General features: G+C 33.9%; 1 long non-coding RNA gene across 2 annotated transcripts in view; it reads left to right on the top strand.

Annotated features, from left to right (window-relative positions):
* Positions 1-21,486, top strand: part of LOC106999127 (uncharacterized) — a 318,273-nt gene that overhangs the window by 50,510 nt on the left and 246,277 nt on the right. For both annotated transcript variants that reach the window (XR_013395494.1, XR_001445826.3), the window contains exon 2: positions 7,747-7,870. This is a non-coding gene — a long non-coding RNA (uncharacterized LOC106999127). The remainder of the gene's footprint in view (positions 1-7,746; positions 7,871-21,486) is intronic.

Below are 21,486 nucleotides of genomic sequence, written 5' to 3' on the forward strand. Positions count from 1 at the left end.
TGAGTTCATGGACTTTCCTTCTCATTCTTGAACACCATTTCTCTCTCTCCTCAGATGCCTATATCTGGATCTTATTTGCAGGGTTGAATGTTGCTCAAGGGACTTGGTGGCTAAGAGACTTCACTATTACCAAGACAAGTCCTAGAGAATGTTATCTAGACACTCATCATTGGGGTATCAGAATCAGTGGTAGGAAAGATAAAAGCAATACAACCATGCTTGGAGGTTGGAAATTGGAAAGTAGTCAGTCAATGCATCAACTAAAAGTATAAGGCAGAGACATAGCCAGGAAACACAATGAGGACAAGGAAACACTCTAGCTGTTGAAATGAATAGTTCAACATCCAGGCCTGAAAACCTAGTACATTCTTGGAGGTATTGGTTTTCTGTGGATTTGGAAAGCTTTCCTGGGTTAAAGGCATACTTATAAAGATAGAGCTGGCCTGACCAGCAGAGTTTGCATGGTCTTCCCCACTTCTCATATAAAATTTAATTCTCAATATGTAAAAATCATTGGTAATAGTTTAAGATGTCTTCCTTCTTAGGAATATGTACATACACCCAGAATTCAGTCTTAGGCCACAGTGATAAAGAGCTTATTTCCCATATTGGGTTGAGGAGAACTGGGGGCGTAAGAACTTTCCTAACTACACTTAAATTGTCTGCTAGGATATCATGACATACCACTCCTCTTACTTGGCTCCATAACATTGAGAATTTATAGATATCCCCATGCTTAAGCTCTCTACTTGCTAATAAAATAATACATTTTATGGTATTTCTTTTTCCCTACAGAGAGAATAAAAAACCCTGGAGCTGTATATACTTGGTTAATGTTTTTGCTTGCATAACAGTGTTTCTTTCCTTATCTGTTTTAAACAGTGTGCTTCTTGGAAGTTGTATTGTTTTTCTAATACTGCATGACAAATTACCACAAACTGAATGGCTTAGAAGAACACACATTTATTAGTTTTCTCAGATGCATGGGACAAGAGCCTAGATATTGTCTAACTGGTTCCTCAAAATATGTTCTCATGAGGCTGCAATCAAGGTGTTGGATAGGGCTGGGTTCTCACCAGAGGCTAGACTGGGGAAGGATCTGCTTCCACACTTCTTAGGCTATTAGCAGATTCATTTCCTAGCATCTTTAGGATTCATGGCAGCTTGTTTATTCAAAGCCAACAACAAAAGAAAACAAACTCCAGCACTTTGGGTGCTGTAACAGTATGTATTGCAACCCTTCACCTTTGCCATTTTCTACTGGTTGGGAACAAGTCACAGGGCCTTCCTACAGTCTGGGAGGGGATTACATAAAGATGTGAATACCAGAAAGTAGGGACCAGGCTAGCCACCTTAGCATATGTGTGCCACAGAGGTAGATATAATGCTTTTTATATAAATTCAAAGTAAAATCAGTTTATATGCATGTAGATTCTTCATGACTGTGTGGTGATGATGACTCAAATGATAATGAAGATCATGGAAATGCAGATTCAGCATCAGATGTTAGTGATTTGTCTAAGGGCTCTAAGTAAGAAAGAGTAGCTGAAGATTAGAGGTCTGCTCTGGCATTATTTAACTTGACATATGTCATGTATGCTGATGAAATGCTTTCTAACTAGGAGCCTAATTTCCATCCTATGCATCTCATAAGCTTGGAGTTCTTATTCCTTCAACAATGTTTTAGGTACCTATGGTATCTATGTCTTTTGCTGTGATTTAGACAAATAGGAAGAAAATGGCTAAATTACTTACATTTTCTGAAATCATGGAAAGGAGAATATTACACTGGTAACTTGAGGCTGCTTTGGGTTTTGAAAATAACAAATCTACAATCAGAACACTGATGTTGCTTGCCGATATTGAAGACTTTTATAACCAGCAAAGGACTTGTGTGGCAGAACAGACCCCCTTCTCCCACGGTATCAGGAGTTTTTTATTATTAATTGTCTTGTTTACCCTAAACTTACTAAAAGTAAAAAAAAAATATGAGGAGGAAGGGCATAGAAAAAACTTCCAATTTAGACATTTTCTGTGGGAATCATTTCAAGGATCTGCATTTAAGACCTACTCCAAACAATGTGCTGTCACTACTAACTGCCAAGAAGAAATTACACCCTATAGAAAGAGAGAGCACTTGAATTTCCAAATTACATGACCCTAATTTTTTCATTCACTACTACTACCTTTCACATATTCTATCACTACCAAACAGGACCATCAAATGCTCTTTGAACATGAACTACAATTTCCCATCATTTCTTACCCTACTGAAAATGTTCTCTCTGCTTCTGTTGCTATTTGTCCTTTTGTATCTATTTCTGCATTTCAAATCTTTTGTATTTGTCTCTGCATTTAAAATTTTAGCTCAAAAACTATCATACCTTTTAGTTTTCTGATTGCTCTGTCATCCTTTATATTCTCACAGTGCCTGGCAACTCTCCTATGGTTCTTGCGGCCACATTGTATTCCACAGATTTTTTTTTTTTTTTTTTGTAAAATTCACATAGCATAAAATTGACCACTATAAAGTGCAAAATTCAATGGCTTTTAGTACATTCACAATGTTATGTACCTGTCACCCCTATTTTACTAACTTATTCCCAAGCACTTCTATCACCTCTCCACCTCTCCCTTTCTCCCCTACCACATACACAGAACACCCTGTACCCATTAAGCTGTCAATCCTCATTTCTTCCAATCCTGGCAACCACTAGTATGCTTTGTGTCTCTATGAATTTGCCTATTCTGGATATTTGAAATAGATTAAATAATACAATATGTCACTTTATGTGTCTGGTTTCCTTCACTTAGCATAGTGTTTCAAGATTTATCCATGATGTTGCATATATTAATAATTTTTATGGCTGAATAATATTTCATTATGCAGATATAGCACATTTTGTTCATCCGTTTATAAGCTGATAGACATTTGGGTTGTCTCCACTTTTTGCACTCTTTAGTTTTTATGAATAATGCTACTATGAACATTTATGTACAAGTTTTTTTTGAACACCTGTGTTCCATTCCGTTGAGTATACACCTAGAAATGTAATTGCTGGGTCACATGGTAGCTCTATGTTTAACATTTTGAGAAACTGCCATACTGTTTTCCAGAGCAGCTGCCTCATTTTATATTCCCACCCACAAAGTATCTTGTTATTTTGTGTGTGTGTGTGTGTGTGTGTGTGTATGTGTGTGTATGTCTGTTTTAATTCTCGCCATCTTAGTGGGTATGAAGTGGTATCTTGTGGTTTTAAATTGCATTTCCTGGATGACTAATGATGTTGAGTATCTTTTTATATGTTTGTTGGCTATTGTATATCTTCTTTGGTGATAATCCATAGATTTTTATGTTGATTTCTTTTTTTCAATACACAAGCTAAATTTTTATTTAAATTATTATTAATTAGGAAACTGGAAAGATGTTGACAGTCAATTCAAAGAATAATCCAAAGACCAGACATTTATAGATTGGTAATGTTGAAAGGAAACCACAAATGGAAGGAAACACTTTTTTCCCATACTGTTCTCTCTTCCTGGGATTCTTGATCACTCTCTCATTCACTTTAAGTATAAAGTTTCTCAACTTTCACCTCTATCCTCAAACATCACCTAATCAACTAAGGTATGTCATCATATTCCATACTATTTTTGATCTACCCTCATTTGGCCAAAACTAAATTGAACAGGAAAAACAAACTGTTTTTCCTACTCTCACAAACTCCCTCAACACAGAACACTTATGATCACCAAAATGTGTGGGGATTTCTCCCCACCAACAACCAGTACTCAGCAGAAACTGCTAGGTATGCTTCAGTTGAAATCAATTCTCACACACTCTACTGGGAGTTAACATCAGATCCTACAGCTTTCGGCCTTGGTTCCTCAAGACTGCCCTCCACTTCACATGCCAATCACAAGTCCCAGGTTGTGACCTGTACCTCTGACCAACTAACAATAAGTTGGGGGTTTCCATGATACCACTCCTTGGCATGTATTAATTAGCTAGAGTGGCTCACAGAATTCAAGGAAACTCCTTACTCACTATTATCACTGTATAACAAAGAATATGTTAAAGTATAAAAATGAAGAAGCAGATGGAGAGATCCATAGAACAAAATTTGGAAGGGTCCTAAGCATAAGGGTTTCAGTCCCCATGGAGTTGAGGTACACTTCCCTCCCAGGAGTGGATGTTCATCAACCCAATCCAGGAGCTCATCAAATCAGGTCCTTTTAGGTTTTTCTGGAGGCCTCATTACATAGACACACTTGATTAAATTATTGATCATTTTTGATCAACTCAGCCTTTATTCTCTTTTCTGTCCTTGATGGGAGGGTTGGGTTGAAAGTTGCCAACATCTAATTACATGATTTTTTTCGGATCCATTATGAAGCTTTCCCTGCCCTGGTAGAAATTCCTTCTTGTTTTTCCTCTTTATACATTTGACATGCTTGTTAGAAGTAAAATGGTTAAAATCAGAAAATAAGATACAAAACATAATCATTGGTGATGGATCAATGTAGATGTTGCACAGAGGGTATTCAGTTAGTGTGTGCTAAATGCTCTCTGTACACCGGTTTGGTGGTTATCAGAGGCTGGGAAGGGTAGGGGTTGGAGGCAATGAAGACAAGGTGATTAATGGGTACAAAAATATAGGTAGATGAAATAAGACCTAGTCTTCAATAAATCAGTAGAGTGACTGTAGTTAACAGCAATCTGTTAACTATCATCTTTGTTATTACAAAGCAGCTAATAAAACTGTAATCTTTGTTATTACAAAGCAGCTAGTAGACAATAATTTGAATGTTCCTAGCATAAAGAAAAGTTAATGTTCGAAGTGATGGACATTGCAATTACCTTGATTTGATTATTACACATTAATATAAATGTATCAAAATATCACATGTACACCAAATATGCGTATCTATTATGAATCAATTTAAAAAGGGCAAACTTTGTGTGATTTCATTTATATGAAGTACCTTAAGGACAAACTCATGGAGTTAATTTCTTATGTCTCTCCGGAGACTACAAGTTTCTTGAGGACAGGAAATATGTCACTAATCTTTTAACTGCTCAGGGGCTTTATTAAATAGTTCAGGGCATGGCACACTAAGTGCTCAGCAAATACTTATTGATCTGAATTTAGAAGTCTCAACAAAATTTGTTGTATTGCCTGAGTCAGCCCAGAGGTGAAGTCTTCACATCATATTATTTTAATATAAAACTATTCTTACTTAGGATATCAGCAACTCTCTGTTAATATGTCTGTTGGCTTTCAGTGGCATCTGAATTGTTGACTACATGCTTCTTGAAACATTATTTTTCTGGCTTATAGTATGTCACACTTCCCTAGATTTACCTTCTACTTCTCCATTTACTGCTTTTCAGTCTCTTTTGTAGACTCTTCTTCTCTGATGAGCACTTAAAGATGAGCATTCCCTGGGTGTTTGTCCTTGGAAATCTGTTTACAGTGGTACCAGTTCTTCCCAAACGCTTGTCCTCAAATAGTGTCATTTCATGATAGCTATTTTTTCAATGAAGGTCAGTGTAATGAGTCTTTTATCTACATTAATTGGTTAATTGGGAGGACTGTCCTTTGTTTTAGGATTTTGTTATCTATACTTTGTTTTGTGTTGAAATATCTGTCTTCTACTTCTATGAAATAGTAATAATAGTAAAGGCTACATATATATATATATATATACTTATAATGTCCTTGACAAATTAAAAATTAAGCAACCCTCACAATCATTTAAGAATGTACCAAACATCTGCAAATCAAGCAATGTAACGTACAACATTTCCAGAATGAAGGATAAAAGCACATGGTCATGTCAATTGATGCTGAAAAAGCATTTGACAAATTTCTACATCCTTTCGTGATAAAAGCTGTCAGCAAAATAGATATAGAAGGAAATTTCCTCAATATGATAAGGGCTATTTATGAATGCCCACAGCTAATATTGTGATCAATGAGAAAAAACGTTTCCTCTAAGATCTGGTATAACCCAAGGATGCCCACTCTCACCACTTCTATTCAACATAGTTCTGGAAGTACTAGCTAGAGCAATTAGACAAGGAAAAGAAATAAAAGGCATCTAAATTGTAAAGAAAAGGTAAAATTATCCCCATTTGCAGATGACATGATCCTAAATGTAGCAAACCCTAAAGACTTCTCCCAAAAAACCTGTTAAAACTAATAAAATCAGCAAAGTATCAGGATAAAAAAATCAATATACAAAAATTAGTTGCATTTCTTTACACCAACAATGATGTATCTAAAACAAATCAGGAAAACAATCCCAGTTATGATAGCATCAACAAGAACAAAATAAGAACTATTTAATCAAGGAAATGAAAGGTCTGTACACTGAAAATCATAAAACACTGATGAAAGAAATTAAAGAAGATACAAATAAATAAAATGATATCTTGTGTTTGTAGAGTGGAATAACTAGTGGTGTCAAAATATCCTTAATACCTAAAGCAATGTATAGATTCAGTGCAAATCCCTATCAAAATTTCCATGGCATTTTTCACAGAAATAGAATAATAATTCTAAAATTCATATGGGACTACAGTAGACCCTGAAGAGACAAACCATCCTGAGAAAGAAAAACAAAGTTGGAGGCTTCACACTAATTTCAAATTATATTGATATACTGTTCTATACTTATTGCCTAGGTATCGTAGTCAGGGTTCCTCAAAGGAATAGACCTAATGAGGACATATATGCATATTTATATATATAATATATATATAAAAAAGGGGATTTATTATGGGAATTGGCTCATGCAGTTATGGAGGCTGAGAAGTCCCATGAGGCCAGGCATGGTGGCTGACATCTGTAATCCAACCACTTTCAGAGGCTGAGATAGGAGGATCCCTTGAGTCCAGGAGCTCAAGACCAGCTTGGGCAACATAATGAGATCCCGTCTCTACAAAAAACAAATAAAATAAAATAAAAAAATAGAAAATTAACCAGGCATGGTGTTGCGCACCTGTAGTCCTACCTATGTAGGAGACTGTGGTAAGAGGATTGCTTGAGTCCAGGAGTTTGAGGTTACAGTGAGCCGTGATTGCACCACTGCACTCCAGCATGGGTGACAAAATGAAATCCTGTCTCTAAAATATATGTGTGTGTCGGCCAGGCATGGTGGCTCATGCCTGTAATGCCAGCACTTTGGGAGGCTGAGGCAGGTGGATCACCCGAGGTTGGGAGTTTGAGACCAGCCTGACCAACATGATGAAACCCTATCTCTACTGAAAATACAAAATTAGCCAGGTGTGGTGGTGCATGCCTGTAATCCCAGCTACTCAGGAGGCTGAGGCAGGGGAATCGCTTGAACCCGGGAGGCGGAGATTGCGGTAAGCCGAGATCGCGCCTTGCACTCCAGCCTAGGCAACAAGAGTGAAACTCCATCTCAAAAAATAAAATAAAATAAAATAATAAAATGTGTGTGTGTGTGTGTGTGTGTGTGTGTGTGTATTTAAAAAAAGTAGAAAGAAGTCCCATGATATAGCATCATCTGCAAGCTGGATAATCAGGGAAGCTGGTGGTACAATTCAGTCTAAGTCCAAAGGCCTGAGAACCATGGGAGCCAATGGTGTAACTCTCAGTCCAAAGTCAAAAACCTGAACACCTGATGTTCTGACATCCAGGAGCGATAGAAGAAGGATTTTCCAGTCCCAGAGGAGAAAGTGAATTCACCTTTCCTCTGCTTTTTTATTCTATCTAGGTCCTTAACAGATTGGATGAAATTGGTGAAGGTAGATCTTGCTTACTTAATCTGCTGATTCAAGTGCCAGTCTCTTCTGGAAACACCTCCACAACATATCCAGAGATTTTACTTTAGCAGCTATGTGAGTATCTCTTAAGCAAGTCAAGTTGACACCTAAAATTAACCATCACATTGGTAATCTCATTCACTGACATAACTTCAATTATGATACACATGATGATGACTTCCAAGTCACAAATGTCTCTATTCAACTCAAATATGTATATCCAACTTCTTATCAAATAATTCTCCCTCCATGTTCCATGATAGTTTTTGATTTAGCACTTATAATGTCGATCTCATTGTCCATGCACCCACCTACCTCCTCTTCCCTCATATTTCCTATCTCATTGAATGGCATCATCTGGTCTCTTAAGTCAGAAACTGGGAAACCCCTTTAGATTCCCTCTTCTTCAACATATTTTCAACACCTTTACCCGCTCTTTGTATTTTTATTTTTATAACATTCCTACAGACAGTCCACTTTGCGCAATTTCTCATTTTCTTGGTGCTACCTTATTTCAGACTAATGTCAACAATTCGTCATCCATTCAATATACATTTGTAATCTCTGCTGTGTTTCAAGCACTGGAAGTACAACATGAAAACAATATGAGAGCCTATTTTGAGGGAACAATTTTAAAGTTACTGGGCCTTTTAGGCATTAAAACATAGTTTAACTCATGATTTATTTTAAAATCATGAGTATTTGGAGATTTTTTTGCTGTGCTTAGTGGGTACTGTGTATATTTTACAGACTAACATGGAAAACCTTTTTGTTTGGGGAGTTTTAAAGTAAATGACTTATGTTGAGGAAAGAAGTTATTACTGAAACTTGGATTGTGGCCTAAGGAAATTCCCTTAACCTCTATTCTGGTTTCCTATTTCAAAATGATTGTGTAGGAGGCTAATGGAAGTTAGTTGGTTGCTATGATCCAAAAACTCTATGGGTGAAAATTTAAAGTACAGATTTCTTATTTAATCATTAAAAAGCTTTAGTTGTGAGTTCTATGTCCTGGTATAATGGATCATGATTATTAATGCATTAAATGTGCATTCAGTGAATTCAAATGTTGCCAATTATTCTCTTACCAATCAAAGAAAAATCAAAGCATGGAATTAAGAGGGGTTGGCTAAAAGTATTTGGACCAGGTTGCATACCAGGACCATGAAGAAATTGAGAACAGAGCCTACATCTTTTATACTATGGTTCAAAGCAAGGGCTGTTGGAATGTGCTGCTTCTCCAAAGTAGGACTTATGAAAAAATGAGGGTCCCAGCATAGGGGAAGCATCCATGTCCTGAAGAAAAAGGAGAAGCTCCTGGCTGGGTTCCAGGGAGACAAGCAGGAAAGAAGCAGAACTGACTATCTGGAATGGATGATTACACCATCTGCTTTTGCAGTCTTACCTTGGGCAGTGTCCAGTACTTGATGTTTTAAGAGGAAAAAAAATCTACCACTTTTTATATTTTTCACTTGGTAAATCATTAAAATCTGGAAACTATCCTCTGTAATACATTTTTTTTGGCTAGGTTTTTCCCTTTGAGTCTTGATTCTTTTGAGTTTTTACACTGATATACAGCTTAAAAATATTAATGAAAATATTTCTTCTGTTAAAAGGCTGGAATGCATGAGTATTGTCAGCTTGCAGGTAATATGGCTATTTTGCAAAAATTCAGTATGCTAGAGGGTGCCTAGACAGTGTAGGAAATTTTGCAGAAAGAGTACAAATACTTCACATGTCCTAATCATCTTGAGATTTACCACTAGGATTTATATTTTTAGTAGTGGTTTGATTTTTGTTAGCTATTTCAGTTATATTCTGGGTCAAAAAACAAACAGAAGAAATTTAGAGGAGGAACAAAAGAAATATATGGAACAACTTTCTTTATAATCCTTAACTCAGGGTGAGTCCATGGAGATCGCCGTCATTAAAACTAAAATATTACAGATTCAGAAAGTTACTACTGGTTATAGCATTTGTTTAGAGTCCCCAAGGGTATGTTTTACTTCTGAGTTGATGTTCTAGGATACGATGTTTTTGAACAACGTTCCCTAATCAGAAATGAAAGGATAGCATTCATTGACAATAACTACGAGGACATTTCCAGTTATCCTCTTCCCTGACTTTGGGGCCATTTTATAGAATCATAGCAGTTTGGGACTGAAAGGCACTATCATAATAAAATCAAACTTTTTCAGTTTTGAGTCCAATCTTTGGCCTCAGAATCTTCAATTTCATAATTTTTTCATGATCACTAAGTTGTCAGTGGTGCAACTGTGACTAGAACTGGATCCCCACTCCTTGTCCGGAGTTCTTTCCACTTACCTGATTGCCAATATTCTCCTTTCTTTGTTGATAATTTTCTTCAAAATCTTCTTTGAAGAAAATGAACAAAAACAGTTTCAAATGGCTGCTTGCCAACTATTTCCTCATGTGAACTCCATTTTTATTCTTTCACCTACACTAAGTTCTTTTGATAAAGAGAATCCTAGACTATTAGACATGGAAAGGATATTCATGGATTCTAATCTCCTTATTTAACAAATAAGAAAACCAAGACCTAGGCAGTCAACTTGCCTGAGGCCACAGATAATGATAACACTAGAATATAAACTAAGGATTCCTGTGAGTTTAGTGATTTTTTTTTTTTCCAGAGAGCTTCACTACCTTGAAAGAACCATTTCTTTTTCTAAGTCATGTACATACCAGTTAAACACATTATGACTATTAATTAAACAAAAACCTCAGGACTTCAGATTCTATGAGACATAGAATATCATGTCTCTTAGAGAACGTGTGAGAAAAGAAAAGAGCAAAAATATAAAGAAACAAAGCGGTAAACAAAATCAATATTTGAAGGAGAGCTTAAAATGAAATCCCAGAGATGATAATGAATGATTCGTGCTTTTAACAATTTATGGGCTAATTAATTAGCAGCTTTCCTGATGTTAAACTTTGGAGTCCAATATTTTTTCCTCTAGAAAATACAAGGATACCAGCTTGTTCTAAGGCTCCAAGCCATTCCCTGTGGACTGTTCTTGGCCTCTGCCTTCACAGACCATAACTTGAAAAAGAAAATTGACAGACAGAAAGAAAAACCCTTAACAGCTGGAGCTTTAATTTACCTACATGAGTAAAAATATTTCAGTGTCTGAGATTTCTCCTGGGTTGCCCTATATGGAAGTAGAACAAGAAGCCAGAGGAAAAATCACACAAAAAAGCTTTTACAAGAAATATTATAAAAAGAGCAAATCCTGAGAATTGTGTTTAATAACAGCAATGATGAATTTCCTGGCAGTCTCTACCAAGCAGTTAAAGACCAACCATCATGTGAAAGAGGCTGGATTAGTTAGAATGGTCTACAACAGCCTAATAAAGAGCGCCAGAAGATTTATTCTCTCATACAGATAATTTTAAGATATGAATGATTCTATATTTAAGAAATGATTCACATTAATTTATACTAAGAGATTCTAGTGTGACTTAAAGCAGGGTCTGAAAAATTGAAGAATAATGCTTTGAGCCACCAAGTTAGTGCCCCGCAGAATATTTTAAAATTATTTAACACACATCATCTCAGTGTCAACAACTCATCACAGATAAACTATCTAATTAACAGAACCCTTCATAGTATTTGATAACTGAGTCTTGGCTCAGTTTTTATACCAGAAGGGCAATCCTTGATAAGCAGAAATTATAAAAGCAGATTTGTAAAGGCATTAATTCAAAAATAGAATCAAACTGATTTCAAATTAACCCCCTGTTGGTATTTAAACTTATTTAAAACCACTTGGCTTAAAGATAACACTTGGAGAGGCTGCTTTTGACCAGAGTCAGGCTTTGTCTAGACTGTCAGCCTCTGTATTTTGATTTCCTTTGTTGTGTACCAGCCTCCTTAGACCCAGGGTAATTGATATGGGTCTTGTGCTAGGGACAGATGAGTTTATCCTGTCATTGAAGCCCTTCACAAGATGCCTTAATTATTGGAGCTAATTTGAAGATTTGTGCTCTGTGGTCTACTTAGGAAGCTCGATTGTTTTCTTTTTCCAATTCCGTATTGGCAACACTTCCAATAACAAATCCAATAAAGAATTAGCATTTGGCTCCCTGTGGTCATGGAAAAAGGACAGCAAGAATAAGCAACAATAATAATTCCTTTTTGTATAGTTTTTAAAAATGTGACCAAGTTATTGCTTCAGTTTTGGGACAAAGACTCATGAAAAAGCAGAAGAGGAATCTTAATAATTTCCATAAGGGATTGTAACATGATTCTTTGATCTCTGCTGCTAATTAATATCCATTTTGCAGTGAAATAAAATGCTGTAGTTTCTAATGGAGAGAACTCGGGATAAAGAAAAGGGAAGGCAGTTCCATTAAAAATGTTTAGAATACAAAATGGCAAGCAAGATGAAACACAATTAAATAATCATTATTGCAATTAGGTAAATTAAGTTACCAAACTCTCAATATAGAGAATTGGTAGATGTGAACCCTGGTCAGGAATCTACTCTTATATTTCTTTGGTACCATACCATACGTTTCATGCAGGTTTGCTGAATCTTATTCTGCATAATAGCTGGAAAATTAGAGATATCTACATATGAACAGAAGAATGCACTTCTCAGGATCACAAACAATATATACTAGATGCTTCCATTTTGGTGTTATGGATGTGTCAGTGCACAGATGGTTGATACATAAGTATCAGTTGTAATTACCTTTGGGTGGCAAAACTACAAATAAATTTTTTATGTGTGTGTTTAGCTCTGTTTTCTAAAATGAGTATGCATCACTTTTATAATGATAAAATAGTTAATATTTGTAAAGTGCCTGCTTTGTGATATTCTTTCAGATGTGTACATTCTGACTTTCAACATTCAGTTGGGGAAAATTAGGGTAGATAATATAAATAAAGCTTCAGCTATTTCATTCTTTCTATGACACTGGTTTCTGGGGTTGATTATTATTTAGATATTTACTTTATGTCTAAAAACTGTTATTCAGACACAGAGCAGATAGACATGGAGCATTTCTTGGGACCTTGTGTTTGATACACATAAATTTAAACAGTTTTAAAACTCTTCCACATCTTCCTCTGACCTACTACTGTTTGCTAATAAGTAGACTGAGAAAAAGGAAACCATAGCACTGCAGTTTTTCAATTTTACATTAACACAGTAAAACTTTAAAAGGGGCAGAAGGATATAGATTGTGTTTATGGAGGGATTTTCTTGATGCCCAACCTGTGAATTGGCCCTTCTTGGCAAATGGACTTTGATGTCACTATTGCCAGCTTCACAGAATGACTTCTCAAGTAATTATCTAGGAGAGAAACTTCAGTTCTGCAGATTAACTTCTTGCGGTTAAGATCATGTCTTTTGACGAGGAATAACTTACCTTAATGAATATTTGAGAAAATTCCAGGATCTCATTTGGAAACCTAATATCAAGAACTATTTATTTATTTTTTTAGTCACTATGCAGTGACTCTGTGCCAAGGTCACTGCATAGTGATTATTCATGTATTTGCAAGTCAGTATTTATCAATCCCTTAGTTTTTTCTTCTCTAGGTCTAATTTTCTTATTTACTGTAGAAAATATCTGTCTTCTGTTTCTCCCTGTGAGTCTTCTTTGGTCCTATGCGGAGGCCATCAATGTGGTACTATATAATGAAATTCTCAAATTTTTAATTTGAGAACCGAGACAATAATTCTTATCAGTTATGATTCAAAATGACATGTGGAACCCCATTCCTGGAGATACTGATTTTGTAGGTCTAGAGTAAGACCCAAGCTTTCCCTTATGTTTTTTCAACAGTGTTTTTTGAAGAAGAAAAATTTTAAAATTTTAACAAAGTATGATTTATCAATTTTTTATAGTCCGTAAATTTTAGTACTACTTAGTAAATTTTGCTTGATCTAAGGCGACTAAAAGATTCTCTTATATTTTCTTCTAGAAGTGTTATAGTTTTAGCAAAATTTAAATTTGAGTCTATAATCCATTTCAAGTTAATTTTTGTATATAAAAAGTAAGGGTCCAGGGTTGTAGTCTTTCTCTGTGTCTGTGTGTGTGTGTGTGTGTGTGTGTGTGTGTGTGTATTTAATTCCCAGTTATTCCAACACATTGGAATGTAACTTGTCACACTGGATTGCCTTGGCACTTTTACCAAATATCATTGATCATATATGTTTGGCTCTATTTCTGAACTTCAGTTCCATTAATCTATTTTTTTACGCTAACATTTTAGGTATTATAGTTTTATAGTCAGTCTTACAATCAGGTAATGTAAGTTCTCCAACTTTTTTCTTTGTTTTCAAAATTGTTTTGAACATTCCAGGCCCTTTGTATTTCCATATATATTTTAGAATTGATTTGTCAATTTCTGAAAAAAGCCTGTTGAGTTTTGAATGTGATTGCACTGACTCGATAGATTAGTTTGGTGGGGAACTGACATCTTAACAATATTTATTCTTTTGATACATGAGCATGGAAAATAAGTATTTCTTTAAAGCGTCTCTAATTTCTTTTAATGCTGGCTTGCAGTTTTCAGTGTAAAGGTCTTACACATATTTTGTTAAATTTATGACTATTTCATATTTTAATGCAACTTTTAATTGAATTATTTTCTTTATTTTTCTATATCCCACAGTTACTTATTTCATACATTTATTGAACTATTATTGCAGTGTAATATACTGTACATATGTAATATATATTTTGATAGGTTTTTATTTATTTATACAACCATCATCACGGTCAAGGCAGAGAATATTTACATCAAAATTCAAAATTTCCTCATACCTTTTGCAGTTGATCATTTTCTCCACATCTAGCTCCAAGTACCTGTTAACCTACCTTCCATTACTGTATATTAGTTTATATGCTCTAGAATTTTATGGAGACTGTATAATCCAATATTATCCTTATTTCTGGCTTTTTTCACAAAACAGAATGATTTAAAATTTATCCATGTTGTTGAGTTATGAATAATTCATTTAATTTTATCCCTGAGTAATATTTTATTGCATGGATACACGAGGATTTTTGCTCCTTTCACCCATTGATACACATTGGGTTGTTTCTCATTTATGACTATTACAAATAAAGTTGTTATGAACATTTGTGTACAAGTGTTTGTGTGGAAATATACTTTTGTTTCTCTTGAGTAAATACCTGTAAATGGAATGGCTGTGTTTTATGGCATGTGAATGTTTAACTTTTTAAGAAATTGCCTACTATATTTTTGTGATTTTAATTTCTGATTGTTCAATGCTAGTATGGAGAAATACAACTGATTTTTGCATATTGCTTTATATCTTGTGGCTTTGCTAAATTTGCTTACTAACTCCATAGCTTCTCTGTAGATTCATTAGGGCTTTCAATAAAAGTAGCCATACTATCTGCAAATGTAGACAGCTTTACTTCTTTTTCAATTTGTATGCCTTTTATTTATTTTTTTTTCTTGCTTTATTGCTCTGGGTAGGATCTCTACCGTGATATTGCATTAAAGTAGTAAAGGTAGACATTCTTGTAATTTCTTTTTCTGTTTTTTGTATCATTGAATTGGAAAGAACCCTTTTCTACCTTTGGGAAGAGATTGTATAGAATTGGTTGTATTTCCTTCTTACATGTTTGGTAGAATTTATTAGTAAAGCCACCTGGGCCTGAGATTTTCTTTATAGGAAATTTTTAAACTAGAAATTCAATTTCTTTAACAGATATAGGAATATTCAGCTTATCTAATTCTACTTGAGTGGGTTTTGGTAGATCGTATCATTCAAATAAATTTTCCATTTTATCTTGGTTATCAAATTTATTGGCATCCAGTTGTTCATTAAAATACTTTATTAGTCTTTTGATGCCTGTGGAACCTGTAGTGATGCTTGCTCTCTTACTTATGACATTGGTAATTTGTGTTTTCTCTTTTTTACCTTATCAGTCTGGTTAGAGAGCTAGGAGTTTTATGGTTCTTTTAGACTAAGCAGCTTTTGATATCGTCTGTTGTTTTCTGTTCCTTGATTTTCTCTTGTGATTTTCTTGCTTTTCCTCTCAAGTTTTATATCTGCTATAAATTTTATTATATTATTTCTTCTTACTACAGTTTAGTTTGCTCATTTTTCTAATTTCTTAAGGTAGAAGCCTAGATGACTGATTTTCTTCCTTCCTTTTTTACCTAATATGCATTTTTAATGCCATACATTTTTCTCTAAGCACTACTTTATCTGCATTTCACAATTTTTTTGTTGCATTTCCATTTTTGTGCAGCTAAAAATATTTTCTCATTTACTTTGTGATTTTGTTCTGTGACCTAGGAGTTACTTAGTTAATGTGTTATTTAACTTCACATATTCAATGATTTTCCAAGTATCACTAAAAAAATTGATTTCTAATTAAAATCAGTGCGGTTGAAGAACACACTTCGTATGTTTTCGATCTTTAAAATTTTACTGTGTCTTGTTTTATGGCACAAAATGGTCTATCTTCCTAAGTATTTCATGTGCACCTGAAAAGAATATGTATTTTGCTACTGGTTGGTAGAGTATCTATAAATATATACTTGATAAGTATATAAGTAATAAATATCTATAAATATATACTTGATCAAATTGATGAGTAATGTTGTTCAAGTCTTCTATGGCCATACTGATAGTTTTTCAAATTTGTTTATCAGTTAGTGAGTGGGATATTGAAATCTCTAACTATAATTATGGATTTGCCTATTTTTGCTTTTAGTTTTATCAGCTTTTGGTCATACACTTTGAATCTCTGTTATTAAGTTCAGTGATAAATATTAAGTACATGTATAGCATTGATAATAGTTCATGATAAATTGACCCCACAATCATTATAAATTGACCCTCACTATCCCTGGTAGTATTCATTGTTCTGAAGTTTACTTTGTCTAATATAAGTATCGCCACTTCTGCTTTCTTTGGATTAATGTTTTCATGGTGTATCTTTTCTGTATCCTTTAACTTTTAATATATCTCCATCTTTATATGTCTAGTGAGTTTCTTTTAGACTATGTGGCTCCAAAGAATTTGGCATTGTTTATTTTTTCAAGTATCTTAATGATACATGCCTTTTATTTGGGATATTTACAAATAATACATATTTTGTGGCCATTTTAAATTGAATTTACTTTTCTATCTTTACAAACTCACTAAGACATAATTGAAACACAAACTGTATATATTTAATGTATACAATCTGATCAGTTTTTACTTATATACACAGTGATGAAATCATTACCACAGTCATAATACTGACCATTTCCATTACTGAATGATAGTATTGTATGGGTATAAATCATTGGATAATTATTGATATGTAAATCTATCATCTTGCTATTTGGACTTTATTTGTTCTTTGTTTCTTTTTTCTCTTTTACTTTTTCTTATCAGATTACTTTTAAAAAATAATTCTGTTTTATCCCCATGATTAGCATGTTAGTTATACTTCATTTTATTTTCATATGATTGTTGTAGGGTTTACATTATGTACTTTTAGTTTATCATAGCCTATCTTAAAATAATATTATATCATTTTACATATGATGTAAGACATTTGCAATCTTGTATTTCTATTTTGTTCCTCTCAGTCTTTGTGCTATTTTTATAATAAATTCCACTTCCACATTTACAAGCCCCATAATCTATGATTATTACTTTTGGTTTAAAGAGATAAAAGATGAAAAAATGTCTTTCATATTTTGTCACATACTTATCTTGCCTATAATCTTCATTTCTTTGAGTAGATGCATATTTCCATCTAGTTTTATTTTTCTTCTGCCTAAAGGACTTCCTTTAATCTTTACTGTAGTTCCTGTCTGCTGGTGATGAATTCTCTCAGCTTTTCTAAATCTGAGTAAGTCTTTATTCATCCTCATTTAAAAATATATATATAATTTATGGGTATAATATTCTAGGTTGGCAGTGATATATATTTTTGTACTTTAAAGGCTTTTTTTATTTTCTTGTGGCTTGCATTGTTTCTTAAGAAAAGCATGCTGCATTCTTTTTTCAGTTATGTTTTGTGAATATGACTTCTCTGTCTGCTTTTAAGATGTCCCCCCTAGTTTACATTAATTTTATTATCACATCCCTTTGCATAGATTTTAAAAAATTTTTCTTCTGCTTGAGTTTTCTTGAGTTTCTTAGATTTTTGTCCTATTAGCGTTTATGAAATTGAAATCCTTTCATTGTTACTTTAAATATTTTTTCTGCCCCATCTCTGCCCTCCCCACCACCTTTCTGAGACGTCAATTTTTCTCATTAGACTTGTTAATATTTTCCCACAACCCACTGATGTTCTATTGATTTTTATTTTACCACTTTTCTCTGTGTGTTTCATTTTGTATAGTTTATATTGCTTTGTTTTCAAGTCCACTAATCTTTTTTCTGTAAGGCTTATTCTTTTCTGTAAGGCTCTTAATACCATTTGGTATAATTTTTATTTTGTATATTTTATTTTTCACCATTAGAATTTTTTTTCCTTTTTTGTCTTCCATTCTCTCCCAACATGTTCATACTTTCCTTTGCCTTCTTTAACATATAAAGTATATTCATTTTGGCTATTTTAATATTATTTTGAACTAATTCTATTATATGTATAATTGTTAATATGTTTCTAATAATTGATGTTTCTCATAGGTTATATTTTTGTGTTTCTTTGAATGCTTGGTAATTTTTGATTAGATGCTAGCACATATGAATTTTATGTTGTAGTTTTCTGGATTTGGCAGGGGAGGTAGTTCTTTAAATATTTGAGATCTTGGTTCTCGGATACAATTAAATTACTGGGACTCAATTTTATCCTTTAGGATTTCTTATCAAGCTTTGGTAGCAAGGGTTCAGACATTCTTTAGTCTAGGCTAATTTGCTGTCTTTATAAAGGCAACACCCCATGCCTATGTATTAGGAGGTCTTTCTACACTGATTGGTGAGAATAGAACCTATTATGGGCTAATGTGGCCTTCCAGGATTGATCTTTCTCTTCTCCGATGGTTCCTTTTCTGGCCTCACACTCATCTGCAGATCAGTATTCAGCCAAGAACTCAAGGGGGAATATTTCTGTAGCTACCCAGCTTTCTCCATTCTTTCTCTTAGTAAGCAACCTCCTCTCCTCTCGGGTACTTTGCTTTTAAAATTTTGGGCACGTTGGCCTCTCAAAACTCTGAATTGTGTAAACTCAGCAAGACTACAGTCTTTGTTTTGAATTCCTTCCCTGTGCTATGGCCTGGAAATTCTCTTCAATTAGTGAGCTCAAGAACTTATAGACTTCAAATCATTTGTTTCCATTGTCTCAGGGATTACTGACCAGTCCTTCCTATTGTCTGACGTCCACTCCATTTAATTTATTTTGTCTGGTTTTCTAATTGTCTAAAAAAGTAGAGTAAATCCAATTACCTATCACTTTATCATGACAGGACATAATATACTTTAAGTGCCTAAATAAATAAATAAGGACATAACACAACATTTAAGGGCAGGAATACAACCAAACCTTAGGAATAAGGAGTTTATATTCATTGGCCACCCAGGCAATACTTCCTTTTCCTCTGCATGTGTTTCTCATCTCTACATTTGTTTGTCAATGTCTGTGGAATGGCTTACTCTGTTCCTCCAGTCTGCATAGTTAAGTGTGCCTACTCCACATCTACCATGTTTGCATATTATTGTTGCAATCACTTACAGGAACTCCTTTTTGGAGGTATCCATTTGCAAAGTTCGAGACTATCAGACAATACATTATTTTAATGACATTATTTTAATTATTTTTAATAATATGCTTATTGCTATTAAATTTTGATGAAGGCTAGGCACAATGGCTCATGCCTGTAATCTTATCACATTGGGAGGCCGAGGTGGAGAACTGATTAAGCCCCAGAGTTTGAGACCAGCCTGGGCAACAAGTGAGACCTCTCTATTTGAAAATTTTTTTTAGATTAGCCAAAGGTGGTGGCATGCACCTGTAGTCCCAACTACTTGGGAGGTTGAGAAGGGAGGATCACTTGAGCCCAGGAGTTCGAGCTTGCAGTAAGCTATGATTGCACCACTGTGCTCCAGCCTGGGTGACAGAGGAAGACTTTGTCTTAAAAAATAAAATAAAATAAATAAAATAAAATAATCTTGATGAAATTAGAATACCAGCTTGATTTTAGTATTTACTATGCAATATACTTAATATAAAAATGAATATAAAAATATTTTCCACATTGTTATTTTATTCTTGCATAGTAGAAAGCATCACTCACTTTTTAAAACAATTTTTATAGTTGTGTTGGCTTACTCATAATATTTTTGTTTGTTCTTGAGTGATTTAAAATAATTTAGAATTCTAAACAGAAATATTATTATGAGTAGGCCAATATAACTATAAAAACTATTTTTAAAAGTGATACTTTCTGCTACAAATAATTTAAAATTTATTTTAAATTATTTAAAAATTATTTTAAAATGCCTCTACAAATTATTTAAAAATTTCCTGGCATTGTATATTACTTTACATTCATCTACACTCAGTTATATGTTTTATTCCATTGTCCACTTATATTATCTGGCATTCTTAAGGCTATTCTGGAAGCCATAATTCTTCTCAATTTTGTCTCAACTAAATTGTTTGTTGTTGTCAATAATTTTTACATTGGAGCAGTTGTAAATTACTATATCATTTGACACCTACTACTGACATTTTCCACTATAAAACTAGATGATATTCCTTAATTTTTAGCAAATTAAGAACTGATTTGGAAGAAAAATTGGAAGTTTATAATTTTACATCTTTTAAAGACTGTAGTATGATATAGAGGAATTATCGCATCACTGGTTAAAAAGTCAGTGTAAACTTGCATCATTAGGATTTTTGAATGAAAGTGAGAGCTCATAAGTGGCGTTGAACAGTGAGAACACATGGACACGGTGGGTGGGACATCACACACCAGGGTCTGTTGGTGGGTGGGGGGCTGGGGGAGGGATGGCATTAGGAGAAATACCTAATGTAGATGACGGGTTGATGGGTGCAGCAAACCACCATGGCACGTGTATACTTATGCAACAAACCTGCACGTTCTGCACGTGTACCCTGGAACTTAAAGTATAATAAAAAAAGTAAAAATAAAGGGAGTGAGAGATGCCAAGCTTACAGTAATTGTTCAAAATATTGGTTAAACAAATAAATGAATAAGTATTCATTTAAAATATGCAATGTAGGTTATCCCCACTTATAAAATAACCATGAATCTCATTGAATTTGGAGGAAATAGATCATTTGCAAATATTCTTCAATAAAATATTTAATTATATTTACTATTATACATCCTAGTTGTCTTTCCTAACTTTCCTTAGTTTGTAAAGTGAAGCTTGCTGCTGTTTGATTTTAAAAATAATTTGCAGTTGTCCTCTGAAAACACATATCATTTATTTTATAATCAAGAGATTATTTGAGTTTTAGACTTTTGAGTTTTATTTTTGCTATATGCATGTATTTCTTTCTAGGATATAAAACATAATTCTTATCAAGAGGACCTTATCAAAATTTTAAACTTTTGCTCTGTCAAAGACTCTATTAAGAAGATGAAAACACAAGCTACAGATTGAGAAAAGATATTTTCAAACTACATATTTGACAAAAAACTTGTATTAGAATCTAGAAATAACTCTCCAAACCCAGCTGTAACAAAGCAAATGATCCAA

Source organism: Macaca mulatta, chromosome 7 (assembly GCF_049350105.2).
Source record: "Macaca mulatta isolate MMU2019108-1 chromosome 7, T2T-MMU8v2.0, whole genome shotgun sequence".
Taxonomy (NCBI): Eukaryota; Metazoa; Chordata; class Mammalia; order Primates; family Cercopithecidae; genus Macaca; species Macaca mulatta.